Here is a 13,334-nt window from a genome sequence, read left to right on the forward strand (position 1 = left end):
CAAACATGCTTCATAGGTGCTTTAAGAGGCGACAAAGAAAGAACCATATTAGATTTTTGTAAACATAGCAAACTGGTAAAATTCAGATGCCCAAAAGGTGCATGTGAAAGTTTTGCATCTGAAACAGCTTTTGAATCCACAATTGCATTTGCAAAATCTTGCCCACACTTGTCATACAGAGTGACTATATTCCCATGAGGGACAGCCTTGAGAGAAGTAAACAAGTCACGATGTGATATAATGTGCTTTGTAGCACCACTGTCAAAGTACCACATATGTGAATTTGCAGCAACAATTGACATACATCCATCATGGACAGAAGGATCATAAGTGCACTCTGCACTAAATGCCCACTCTACATCTACATCAGCATCACAATCTCCTTTTACAGAATATTCTACAATAGCTGCACTGGTAGTAGGACCTACCACTTTTTGGCCTCTTTTTCCTTCAATCTGCTTGATCAAGTGATCATTAGCTTTGCAGTAATGGCAACACATCTTCTTTTTACCCTTTTCACTTGAATTTCCAAATGAGGTATTGCCAACATAAGCATGCAAAACAGGTGATTTTCCACTCACTAAAGAATCATGAGAAGTGGCTACATTAATGTTACCACCTTTTCTTTGAGCAGTAATATAAGCCTATTCAATTGCACACTATTTAGCCCTCTCTTTTTTCTAAAGTGACTCTTGCAAAACAGCAATGTACATAATGCATCAAACTTGACAACATCAGGATTTCCTTCGGTTATAAGTCTCCAAGTACTAGCAAAAATCTAATAGGAATCTCGCGATGCATCAAGAACAGTTTGCATAAGGAAACTATCTGAAATGACTTTGCTTACAGAAATGAGTTGCTTATCAATATCCTTGATACCAGCAAGGAAAGTGTCCATGTCATCTTTCTCATGCATAATCTTTAACTCCATCTCTTTATGTAGCACTGCAATTTTAGCCTCATTGCGACTTGCATAAAGACCATCTAGAATATCTCGAGCCTATTTAGCTGATTTAGCTAAGCAAATGTGAGTAATAGTGCACTTCATAGATAATGCAATCAATGCATGAGCCTACACATCTCTAACATCCCAACGAGCCTGTTCAACCGTAGGCCAAACAGCTCTAGCACCAACAATCTTGTCACCAAAACCTGCAACATCCTCAATAGTGTCTACATCCATGGAATCAGGATGCACATCAATGCCCTATACAACATTTCAAACACCCTTTGACACAAGAACATGTTGCATCAGGCAAGACCCCATCCAATTTATCCTGAGTAGCAAATATCTTGAACACGTCTCTGTTATTGTCAACCATGGAGAGTGCGTGCATCTGATGTGAAAACTGTCTGAAAAGAGGAGAAACGAAGCAAGACCAACACATGCTATATAGCACAATCGACTTCAAGGGACCTGTTGAGGATGGCTATTAGGATCATAACTCGTACAACATATCCCCATAGCTACTTTTTTTTTTTGCACTAACTTGCATTAACGGTTACTCTCTTTGGGACAAGGCATTGTGTACCATGTGCTCCGTGCATGTCCAACTAGAGTTACCACTCCTTGAACAACGTTTTCATAGTCCCATATTGTTGTTGAGAAAGGGGAGTGCCTTTTGCACACAACTACATGGGAGAATGGAGGTTTCTACAAGAGGACTCCACACAACACAAAGCCTCCACATTGCCCCCCCCCCCCACAACCAACAACAACACCCCAAAAAAACCAAAAAGAAAAGGCCCGTGTGTCCACCATCTCTTGCCTTTATCGCAAAGAAAAGAACATGAAATTGCCCTTCCAAGGTGTAAAGCTTTGCTTAACTTTTCATTATTTAAAGTAATAACGAGAGTCTCATAGTGTCACAGTTTAAAGTAACAACTAAAGTTTAATGTTTCCTTCACAAACTAAAATGTCAAAAAAGTAACAACTAAAGTTTAATGTTTCCTTCACGAACTAAAATGTCAAAGAAGGCCAAGTATTTTATTTCTGAAGTTTTCATTCTACAAAGTGATCCTTAGTTTTGAATCATGAAACTTTAACACTAGTTTGGTACCAAAAAGGATATTTTAGTGTCCTTTTTTTGCGAATTTACATAAAATGGTACATGAAATCTAGAACATATCTCAAGAAATGCTTTTGCAAACTTATAAAATGTTATTCAAAGTACTCATAGAAATTATAATCCCTCACTTTTGATCATAACCTCAATAGTAACTACATTCATGAAAAGAACCTACGCAAAACAGCATTCAATGTTTCATTAAAACTTGTACTCTAGCCTAAGAAAAAAATGAGCAAGGTACATGCAATAATCCGTGGTAACTACTTATATATGTCTTTGATCTTTTTACAATTTTCATGTGAGAAAAAAATCCTTTGTGACTAGAATTAAATATAGAAAGTCCTGTGGGTCAAATATGCAACGTTCACAAATTCAATTGACGATCACAAAAAACATTTAGTTCATCTAAATTTACAATGTCGCATGATGCATATATACTAGATCTATGACTCCATTACATAAGGTGATAATTTTTAATGGTTATGCAAGCCACATTTGGTGATTTATGGCGTATCTAAAAACCTGCGTATGTTGTAATTATGATTTTTTGTTTATCAAAGATAAGCCTTAAAATAAAGTCCACTTCTGGATTTTTCCATTCATCTCACTTATTTGTATACAAATACCTCATATGGACACAATTGGGAGATTTATATACACACTTTCATTAGTTTTTCATAGCAATATTTTTTTTGCAAGAAATTATGCACTATAATTTTTTTAAATGGGCTTAAATTACAAGATGCCTATGAGTTTGAACCCTTGAAAAATGCTTAGTTTATGGTATTGACCTATAGATACATTATACACCTTAGGTTTTCTCCCATAACCTCATCATGTTAATGAAAGAGGCCTTGAAAGACCAAATTTTCCTCTTTGTCAGCATTTTCAAGATTTTGGTCTTTTGATTATAACAAAAATCTAGTCCCATAACTAGGTTATGAAGCTCAATTTCTTGCTATAATAAGTTTTTTCCTATGCATACAACTTGAAGTCTATGCAAAATCTTATTTTGATGAGAATTTATATTCAATTTATGAAAATTTTGTTAAAACTGCACTAAATTTCTATGATTTTTCATCTTAGAACTTATCATTATAATGTTAATTTGGTATTAATTTTGGCAAAAGTAAAATTTGGCTATGTTCTTCACCCTCATTGTTGACCTAAGATATGAATGTGACCTCTTTTTTTTTTTTCTAGATTCACCAAATAATTATGACAAGTTGCTCGAAAAACAGGACACTTTAGTGTTTCATGACATTTGAGTGTCCGATTACAGAACTAGTGTTAATATATACATAATCTCCAAAAAAAAAGAAAACTCATTGAAGGAGTGTAGACCGGCGTACAATGAAGATTTCTATTTTTTTGAGAATTTAATTCATCCACTCACACTTTATATCCCCGCCCCCCCCCCAAACACTTTATTAATTCATCCACTATCCCCCCCCCCCCCCCCCCCCCCCCCCCCCCCAACACGACAAACCAAAATTCTCATAAGATTCGAACCCGAGCGTATGAAGGATCGACTCCACAATCACTACGGAAACCAATGTTGCAGCATTTGCGGGTTGCAACGTGAATCACTTCACACATTTTTTTTAAAATGTTCTTGCCCCTCCCGGCCCAGGGCAGTGTGTGTGGCTTTCCTACCTCCCTTGCACGCTCTGCCACCACTTGTCTCTCGACTTCCCGCCTACCTTCCTTGCAGCTCAACCGCACTTGTTGATCACCTTTCATCGTTCTCAGTTCTTGCTTGCTATCAACAACATATCACGTCAGATTCCATTTTACTTTTGATATTTTCTAGCCAGGTACCCTTACTAGTCAGTTTGGCAAAAACAAAAAAAGCTTTCTATTTCATGTCTAAGGTTCATAACTATAATTTCACAGCTTTAGAGCTTTATAGTGTCATTTTGTGAGTCTTTTAAATTTCTCTCTCTCTCTCTCTCTCTCTCTCTCTCTCTCTCTCTCTCTCTCTCTCGGATAATAAAGCAATTCTTCTAACTACTATTAAAAAAAACAAGGTGATAAGGCATGAAGGCCTGCTAAGTAAAGGAAAACGAGGGAGAGTAAAATTAAGTAAGTGCTTACAATCATCTGAAATTTTTGTTTTGTTTTTAATATGAAATTGTATCATCTATTTTTCAAAAGTGACTTCTACTAGCTCGCTTAAAATAAAATACATTGATTGAAAGATGTCTTCAAGATTCCCTATATTCTCATTGCCTAGTCCTCACCTCTTGCTCATGTCGCCAAAACCTTTTTTCGTCTGTGTGTTGTCCTTCCCTACCTTTGGACTCGTCCCTACGAGCCTGCAAATTCGCCTTTCCTGCGATCTTGCACCTAAGCTTCCCCCACCATTCATGGGCTTGCACCTACAAAGCAGTCTCCCCACGTCATCTCCACTATGCCTATATCAAGAGAGGACTCAAAAGAGAGAGAGAGAGAGAGAGAGAGAGAGAGAGAGAGAGAGAGAGAGAGAGAGAAGAAGAAGAGATTCTATTCACCTATGCTTTATGAAGAGTCCCTACCTCTGCTCTACGATGAGAGAGAGAGAGATATTCTCTTCGGCTATACCTTATGAAACATCCCTATCTCTGCTCTACAACGGAGAGAGAGAGAGAGAGAGATCCCTAATTGGGAGACATGGCCTCCACGTGGTCTGTATCCCTCTTATCAGTCCTCTACCTCTAAATCTCTTCAAGCATCTTCTTATCATCTCCACTAATGGGCCATTTTTTTATTTCCTTCTAGTCAGTACCCGCTACTCGCAAATGACTTATATTATGAAAGGGCCCCAATAATAAGGTAAATGGTGCACATTGCACATCAGTATTTTGAAACAAAATAGAAACAAAAGGAAGTAAAATAAAAAGACACATTAAAAATCAAAACAAAAGAATATTTTAATGCTTTCAAATAAGCATAGAAAATAATTAAACAATTTAGTGAAGTGATTTTTTTAAATCCTCAAATGAGAGAATCGTTTATCAATACCTCACTATATCAGTGTTTGAGAAAGGTGTATCTGAGCTTAGGCTTAAGCCGATTGAAAATCGAGATTAGCCGGTTGCAAAGGATGGTGAAGGAAAAAAAACCCGATAAAATATAATAGAAATTATTTCAAACATTTTGCAAATTTGAAAATTTCTACTTGTATTTCCAGTATGTATTTGTCTAAGAAGGAAACTTGCCGCTTAGACAAAAAGACTTTCTCGTAGACTGCATCATAAGATCAAACTCCTATGGATATTTTGTTTAATGTTTTGATCTCTAAAGTCATTTTCAAGCATGCAGAGAAAGTAAATGCTGCCTTGGAAAATAGCTTTCTCTTCCAAAGTTTTAGCTTTCTATTCAGAAGACTTTTGAATCCTTTAGGGACGATTTTCTCTCAAAGAAATTTGAAGTAAACAGTGCCTTGGAGAATAGCTTTCTATTCCAAAGTTTTAGCCTACAGAGGGCCATAGTGGGGTGGATGGGTTTTTGGTGCAAATTATGGATCGTGGATGTAAATCGATCGGACGGAGGACACATGTACTATCTGCTTGTTTTTTAATTTTTTTGGCTTTCTAAAAGAAACCCTTAGTGTTGTGTTGGGTTACGGAGACTTTCATTGTTTTCAGTGTATGGTGGAGACTTACCTTTCATTTCACATCCTTACTTTTCTTCAATTCTATTGTTTTAGAATACTAAAGTGAAGCTTCACCTTGCATAATTATAGTAAATTTTACACACTTTTTTTTTTTGCATTCTATTGTTTTAGAATGCTAAAGTGAAGCTTCACCTTGTATAATTCTAATAAATCCTACACACACACACACACATTAATTAGTTCTTTTTATTTCACCTTTCATTTCATAACTTCACATGGCTTTACATTTCTTGCATTCTATAGCTTGATTCAAGTCAGTGTTAAAGTTCAAGAAAGTCTCTTTTATTAAGCGGCTGTTGGTTGAGTTTCCTCCTCACAAAGAAGAAAACCAAAAAAACTAGCATAGATTTTGAGATTTGTAAAATGTTTGGACGATTTTCTCACATGTTTCATTGACTTTTCTTCCATTTACTATGGTTTGCAGCTAGCCAGTCTCGATTTTCAATCGGCTCAAGACTAAGAAAAGGCAATCCTTTCCCAAAAACTGATACGAGTTTATATTCAACCTAACAATTTTCACTTTCTTATTGTTTTTGAAAGCTGTCATGACCATTTGACTTGTTTTCTAGGTTTTTGTGAAAGGTGTTGACATTTATGTACCTTTTCTTTAAAGAGGACAATTGAATATTGGGTCACACACAATCTTTTTCGTCCTCTTTTACCTTTTTTTGTTATTTTAGTTTTATTAAAAAAATCATTTCATTTAAGAGCATAGGCTCCATTTCGTTTAAAAAAATTTAATATGCCAATCGATTGTATTGTTTTTTATATTATTAATTTGATAAAAATCTTTTAATTTAAGAGTCTCATATGTGTCTATTTCATTATATTATTTTAGTATACCAATGTGACCCTTCACCTTGTTAGTTTCAATGGACTCCTTCATTTAATAATTTAATAACTCTCTTTGCAATTTTTTTATTTAAAACATATTTTTTTCGTTGTAATTTTTTCTTTCAGTTGAAGACGATTTACAACTAAAAATTTATAAATTGTCTTTAAATGAAAGAATTTCTTTACAACTAAGAAATTCACGCACCATTGTCAGTTTTGCAACCAAGAAAAAAAAAGGGGGGAGGAATGAAAGAATAGTAAATTGCTAAAATTAAGTAAATTTTTTCACAAAAAATTATAAATTGCCTTAAATGAAAAAATTCTTCACAATTGAGATTTTTTTCAACTTTTGGTTTTAATAGGCAAATGTCACCTTGTTACTTTAGCGTAACATGTATCATTATTAGGGATTAGGTTTAGACATTCCCAATGTTGATAAAATAAATTTTAAGTAAAAACTCATATATATATGTCACATATAACACATAATTAAGAGAATTTTACAATTAAAAATATCATTAATTAGTGTCATTTTCATGAAATTTTATTATTGTTAACTTAAATTTTCACACAAAATTATTTAAGGCCGTCGTTTCTTTGGAAATGTTTCTATAATGCAATGATCAATGTCATTTGATCATACTTTGATGTCATTTAAATGTAAATATTAACTTTAAAATCCCAACCTATATTGAAATGATCACATTGGTTTTTTTATGTAGTTCACTACAACATTTATCTCAAAAAACAAAAAACTAAACTTCTAAGTTTGGCAAAATTTTGTCAACAGTAACCTCTCCATGTTTATCATTGAAACAACTTAACCTACACGTACTAGTCACCTTTTGCCATATATTTATTACTCTCTTTGTAATATACTCTCTCTACAACCTTTCAGAATATTTGTTGTTAAAAAATAAATCCTGCAAACGTAACTCTCATCTACTTTTGCATTACATTTCTTTAGGAGGCCATCGTGATTCTTCACCTTGTTTAGGTTGAAATTTTGAAGCATTTGCTAGTTTTTACACAAACTTATATGATTTTAACAATTTTCTTGAGGGCAAGGTCAAATGTTGCAAGGATTTATTCAAACTTAGTCGTTTGTTAAAAATACACTATGCCCCATATTGTTTTAAATTTCTCTCTCTCTCTCTCTCTCTCTCTCTCTCTCTCTCTCTCTCTCTATGCAAACTTAGCTTTCTAGTACAATTATGAAAAGTCTCTAAAATCTCCTTGAAAATCATTTAGCATCGCGGTAGAATTTTCAAATAATTTTTTAAGAAAAGCTAGTTTGTTTTCTATTATGTTATTAAATCTTAGGCAAAATAAAAACTTGAAGACATAGACCGCATTATGAGACTTTAGAAAGGAAAAAAATATCTAAAAGGGTTTTTGTTGCCACAAACTCCTCAATGGAAAAGTTTTTTTTATAAATTCAATATAGAACTATGAAATTTAAAAAAAGAAAAAAATATTTCAGAGGTGCAAACCTCTTCAAACGGTTGTTTCATATGGGACAGGATTTTGTACTAAGCTAAGGGACTTTTTGCATGGCTCTTATAATATTTAGTCCTCATGGCAGTGAACGCTATAAATGAGAGTGCAATACCATGAAACTAGCTCAATTTTTGAGATGGCAAAAAAAAAAGTGTATTGGTTAGGATCTCTTTTTTTCACTATCCTAAGAGTGCTTGACCACAAAAAATATGCCCTTTCTTGTGCTTTATAGTGAAAGGCTGCGAGGCTATGGTGGATGCCAGCGACAAGAAGCCATGGCTAGGAGATGGCGTGCAATAGAAAAAAATAAAGAGAGAGAGAGAGAGGCTTGACACATGAATTAAAAAGCAATGTTATATTCATCATTGGTTCAAAGAACCTTACATATATATTTAGTAACAACTTTCCATGCATACTCCACTAGAATAGTGGCTCTCACTGGGTGTATCTGCATGCTCATAAGAGAATGTTCCCATGGGTGACCAGACTAGGGATTGAAACCCAACCACCCCCACCCCCCAAAGCCCAAACTACTGACAATGGACTTGGTGTAGACTATGGCAGAGTTCAATCACTTGAACTATGAGTAGAAGTTCCCCCCTGCCCCCTTCCCCCTTGACAACAACATAGGGGTATGTGTGTGTGTGTGTGTGTTTGTGTGTGTGTGTGTGTGTGTGTGTGTGTGTGTGTGTGTGTGTGTGTGTGTGTGTGTGTGTGTGTGTGTGTGTGTGTGTGTGTGCACTTCCCTTGGACAACAATCAGAGTGAGACAAAAAGAACTCAAACCCAAACATAATTGGGAGGTATACCACTTATATTTGGCAGTGTCTATAATCAGTACGACTTATTGACAATGACTAACATAAAGACAAACTAGAACAAATCTGTGACACTTAACTGAAAAAAATAATTTGTGGTCTTGTACCACAATCTCAAAGTAAATCTTGATGTTCCGCATCACTTTCCTCATCTCTAGCTTCAATTGGTCAAAAATACCTCAAATCGATCTGCATATGTTGATTGACCAGGTTCTTATGACAATAAAAGCTTGTACTTGAAAGTTCACACATCTTCCTCAATCGGGCCATCTGCAGTACCAGTTCTGATGCACGATGTTGCTTCTATGTAGCATTTATCATCTTGTCGTGTTGCATTAGTTGGCATCATTGTTGGATGTCTTTACAAAGAACCTCAGGTAGGCAACTCAAAGGAGAGAGAAGTAGATGATGACATGCAATGGGGTAAATTTTTGAATGACTTATGAAAGTTTAAAATATATGTGGTTTGTACTTAGTATTGAAGTAGGAGTATGGAAGGTAAAGTTGTGGTGTAGAAAATACTCCAACCTGAAGGATTCAAATATCTTCTTTGAAAGGAATTGGACAGTGCTCCATAAATTTTTCCACACCAAGTAGCCCTTGATTTGCATATCAAATCCATTGAATCTATTGAGCTTTGACATCATGATTGAAGTTGTAGATAGTTTTTTTCTCAAAGCCAATGTCAAGATCAATGAAGATTAAAAGCAACCCAAACCATGGAAAAACAAGCTCACAATCACCGAAGAGTATAGTTCGTGTGTAAAGATGTTATTGATCAAAAGGCCTATCGATGGTGATGAATAAGATGGGTGTGATAAAGCTCTTTCTCAATGGCCAAGGTAGTGTTTTGATTTGGATTTAAAAATTGCTCCTATCTTGAATGTTTTAGCAAGCAGGAGAGCCTTCATTGTTGACTACAAGTGCTTGATGCTAGTAGTGTTGTAGAGAAGCTTTGTTGCCTATAAGGGACCGCCCACAACATTTTGACATGCTACAAAAAAAATTCTAACAAGCGTCGTCAACCTACAGTCAGATAGGCCTTTTGAGAAGTTATGTGCAAAGAGCTTTGTTGCGAGGCAATGGTGGATGCCAGCGACAAGAAGCTATGGCTAGGAGATGGCACGCAACAAAAAAAAAACAAAGAGAGAGAGAGAGAGCAGCTCGACTCACAAATTAAAAATCAATGCTATATACATCATTAGTTCAAAGAACCTTAAATATATATTTAGGTAACAACTTTCCCTACATACTCCACTAGAAAAGTGGCTATCATTAGGTGTATTTGCATACTCATAAGAGAATATTCCCAAGGGTGACCAAACAGGGGCTTGAAACCAAACATATAGTCATGCACATTTTTTCGATTGCACGCTTTTGGCTTTGCTCAAATAAGCTCGCTCGGAGTTTGGATATTCTCATTCTTTAGTAGTTGGTAGTCTTATGTATACCATGGTACCCACGAGACTGGACATTGCTTATGCAATGGGAGTGGTTAGCAAATCTATGGCAAATCCTAGTAGAAAGCACAAGGAAGCATTGAAGCACATCTTGAGGTCTCTGAAAGGTACATCAAATAAGTGCTTATGCTTTGGGAATAGAGACGCGTCCATTGTGGGTTACATGGATGTTGATTATGTGGGTTGTGTCGATAGTTGAAGATCCACATTTGGCTATGGTTTTCTATTTGTTGGTGCAGCTATGTCATGGAGATCATGTCTCCAAAATTGTATGTCATCTTCTACCATAAAGGCAGAGTATGTGGTAGTTTTTTATGCTAGCAAGGAAGCTATGTGGTTAGGGGTGCTTTTTTCTTTTGTGAGCTTTTCATTTGGAGCTTTTTACAAGAATTTAGGTCTTTCTTGGTTTTGAGCTTCATCTATGGGCTTTGCTAATATTTTAGGCATGACATAGCAAGATGAAAACATGCATTATTGTGCAAATAATTGTCATTGAATTTTAAGACTCCTATTTTGTGAATTGGGAATCTCTTAGATCCCATTTATAGATGGCCAATCTACTAAATCTCAATAAAGAAATTTGATGTAATCTATTCAAATTTTGTAATTTTAGCAAGAATGTGAGTGTCTACATGACCTCAAAACTATCATGCTTATGGTTTATAAAAAAAAAAACAATGAGAATATTGAACAAAAGACCAAAGGGGGATAGGGAGGATGTAAAATAGTATACTACATGTAAGAGGTGTATTTTATCCAACATTAGACAGTGGGGAGATACTTATATTTTATTTTAAGATGAAGATCTTCATCTTGTTTAGATATGGGTCTCATATATGCCATCATTTTTCTAAGAGAGAATTTGGTGTCATTTAGAGCAAGCCCTACTTCACTTTCAAATCAAGTCTACATGTTAATTATGTGCCTCACATTCAAATCCACTTTTCAAAATAATTGGTCATTGTATGGAAGTGTTCAATCATAAACTCCTTAAATGGTATTCTTAGGTCTTCATTTGAACCTGTGGAAATTATTAGAGAGGGGTTGTCGATGTATCATGTGATATAGTTGTAGATTTAAGCTAGCTTACAACTTACCTTCTAAGGTCCACACACACACAAGCTCAATAGAGGTGTCAAGATGACCACAAGGGTTGCACTTTTCAAAACCCCTCTGTATAACCAGCATTTACAGGGTAATTAAAAAATCCCTTTTTAAACATGTTTGAATGAATAAAATGATCACCTATTTTAATAATTTATTTATTTTAAATGGAGTATAAAAATTGGTTTTTATTAATGTATCTATGTTAATTTGGCCAAAATATTTGCATTAAAGAACTCCTTCTGCTCAACTCATATAATACATTAACATGATTACATAGTGTACCCCTCCAGAAGATGGCTCTTTAGATGGGTAGTGAGTGTAGAGTTAGCTAGTGACATCCTTAGTATATCTACTTTAGAGGAGATAACATTTCAAGTAAATGTACTAGAGTTCTACTAGACCACATCGAGGGTAGATGTTAACAGTCCACATCTATGTCTCTATAGATCATTGGAGATAGTCTGCATGCAACATTCTAAACACCTCAATCATAGATCGGGATACTAGGGATTGGTGTGTGAAAGGTAACTTAGATATCAAGGATTGGGACAACAACCAAGCCCCAAAATACTTGTTCTTATGACTAGGTCAAGGCACTAGTCTACCAATGGTTGTTGTTGGAAACTAGAAATTTAAACCCATCACCTCTAGCATCCACCTTGATTAAACTATCAAACCAAGCTTAGATAGTAAGAACAACTAAAATCACACTTGACAAAGTAGTGGAAACAAGGATCTCTTGTTAAGGCACAAGCCTATAATAGTTATAGCTAAGAAGCTCTCATGGATCACTTATGATGCTATGATTTATATTATATTTACTGTGGAAATGTGAGGCTAGAGTTTGTGGCTCTTCTAGGAATAATTGTCTCCATCTATGATTTCCAAGAGCTTAGGTTAAACAGATGGTTAAGGTATACTATCATGTGGGTTGGATTACAAACTAGAGCGATCGTGTTGTAACAAAGAACCAATACTTAAAGAGATCGCGGTGCATCTTTGTATGGGAATATATAATATAATAATAAGGATGATTTGAAGGGATTCTTTCAAAATATTTAAAGCTACTATCCAAAATTTGCCTCAATAACAAGCTTTCCACATTGATGTAAAGTAGGTCAATAAGGGGAAGCATTCCACATTTTTGTCTCTTCATTTTTTGTGTGGTGGTGACATTTGTCTACCGCCTCTCATCAAGGCTTATCATCATCAGCTTAACAAAGTAGGTGAACTAAAGTTCTAGGCTTTACTTATCATGCAGGCTGACGACATGGCATGGGTATCCCCATCCCAGTCTTCTGAGTCTTGCTTCCGTTCGAGCGTATAAATCACCACTCTACTTTCTTGTATAATCTCTGAGAAGCTTGCCACACTAAGAGCTCCTTCAAACACATGGCGGTTCCTCGCCTGCCATACATGATGAAAGAAGTACCTGAAAGTTTGAGTGTAGATGAGAAGAGTGGAACTTTCCAACTTCTTACCACCAAGGAATAGATCAGTCTTGAAGAATTTGATCTTCCATGTCCTTTGGACCCACTTGCAGATTTTTCCTGCCAGGCCTCTAATTGCATGGAATTCCATGGATAGGTGGGCCAAATCCTCACTATCTAACCTCCACCCCAGACATTGATCTAACCCAATTCCTCTCTCCTGGATCTTTACGCTCGTTGGTAGAGCCCCCCACATCACCTTCAATAGAAAAATCTTTATAAATTGCGGCCACTTTGGCTTCCAGATGTTCTCCATGACTTCCACCGTTCTTCTGACCATTGTCTCTTCCATATTTTGTTGAGCGGGCTAGACCAATTATTCTCATGCATTATTGCATTATATATGCCTTTAGAATGCGGTTTCCAAAAAAGGCTACTTCCTAGCCATCTCCAGGCATT

Source organism: Adiantum capillus-veneris, chromosome 25 (assembly GCF_014529385.1).
Source record: "Adiantum capillus-veneris isolate H3 chromosome 25, ASM1452938v2, whole genome shotgun sequence".
Taxonomy (NCBI): Eukaryota; Viridiplantae; Streptophyta; class Polypodiopsida; order Polypodiales; family Pteridaceae; genus Adiantum; species Adiantum capillus-veneris.